Genomic DNA, 1,035 nt, shown 5'->3' with positions numbered 1-1,035 from the left:
TTCCAGCCAAATGTTATTTAGTTTTTAGCCCAGAAGACCTTTTTAACAGGAGACATTTTAATATGTCGAACACAGTTATAACCAGAGGGGGAACGTAACTACACTAAGTACATTTACTCAAGTAATGTACTTAAAGGGCTGGTAGATAGATTTTAAAGTGGGGTTGTATGACGTACTTACTTCAAAAGATCCAAACTATCCATTTAAGTACACATTTGAGGTACACATGTTTAATGTTTTTTTTTCTTCCATCTGTTAGCTTTGAGAGATTATACGGAGCCATACCACTTCTGCCACCAGATTTGGAACCAGTCATCTGGGATAATATAAATATGCTGATAAACCAGGCCCGAGATCCAGGTCAGTCTCACACACACACACACACACACACACACACACACACACACACACACACACACACACACACAGAAAAAGATACAGCATGACCATAAACACAACTTTACTATAACCTCCCTTTTACCTGCCTAGGAGCCAAGTTCTTATATGTTAGATTGTATTTAATGTGTATTACAAGCATTATCATGTGCACACAATAGTTGACTGAATTTTATTATTTTTTACGTTTTTGATTTTGACAGCGTGCGTACCAGAGAACGTCAAGGTGAGATTTCTTTAAATCTGCTGAACTTATATTTCCAATTAATCTATTTGATATGATTTTGTAGCTCAATTTTACTGAAAAAAATATTTTACTGGTCATTTTAAATGAATTAAATCTGTCATTCACAGTGCCCAAATACCCAGTACAATGGTAAGAGCTCTTTGACACCTCACTTGAAAGTTTCATTTTATTACTCATTACATCACCGTTAGTGCTGTTAGAGCTGAAATTATTAGAGATGATCATTTCTTTGCTGTTTGACAGGTTCTGAAGTCTGCAGAGGAGTTAACAGGTATCCTATTTGCTGTAATTTGTAACCAAAATTGCAATTAAATGCTTTAATAGTCCCTGCGTTGACATGACATGTATTTACATCTTGACATGTATTCACAGCTCTGACCTGAACTCTTACC

This window comes from Perca flavescens, chromosome 2 (assembly GCF_004354835.1).
Source record: "Perca flavescens isolate YP-PL-M2 chromosome 2, PFLA_1.0, whole genome shotgun sequence".
NCBI classification, from domain to species: Eukaryota; Metazoa; Chordata; class Actinopteri; order Perciformes; family Percidae; genus Perca; species Perca flavescens.
This window is presented reverse-complemented; position numbering follows the sequence as displayed.